Source organism: Cystoisospora suis (genome assembly GCF_002600585.1).
Source record: "Cystoisospora suis strain Wien I chromosome Unknown contig_2965, whole genome shotgun sequence".
In the NCBI taxonomy this organism is placed as follows: Eukaryota; Apicomplexa; class Conoidasida; order Eucoccidiorida; family Sarcocystidae; genus Cystoisospora; species Cystoisospora suis.
The window spans coordinates 18,422-18,639 of record NW_027155760.1 but is presented as its reverse complement, the minus strand read 5'-3'; the positions used below and the strand labels follow the sequence as shown (position 1 = coordinate 18,639).

At 38.5% G+C, this 218-nt stretch overlaps 1 protein-coding gene across 1 annotated transcript in view; it reads left to right on the top strand.

Moving 5' to 3' along the window:
- The window catches only part of CSUI_005956 (p46), a 13,762-nt gene that overhangs the window by 9,126 nt on the left and 4,418 nt on the right, over positions 1-218 (top strand). The gene's annotated exons all lie outside the window — the stretch shown is intronic.

Here is a 218-nt window from a genome sequence, read left to right as displayed (position 1 = left end):
CAGCTGTAATACACATATAGTTGTATGTGTACATCTCCATTGTATACCCTGGAGTATATATTATGTGTATATGCATACACTCATATCCATCAAGGCTACAAAAGCACACCGGTGGATGAGATCTGTGAAGAATCTGTGAATACTGTTCTGTGGGGAAGGAGTAATAGTACGACGGAGAATGACTGGAATATATCTACTATGAAGGATTAACATTGCAC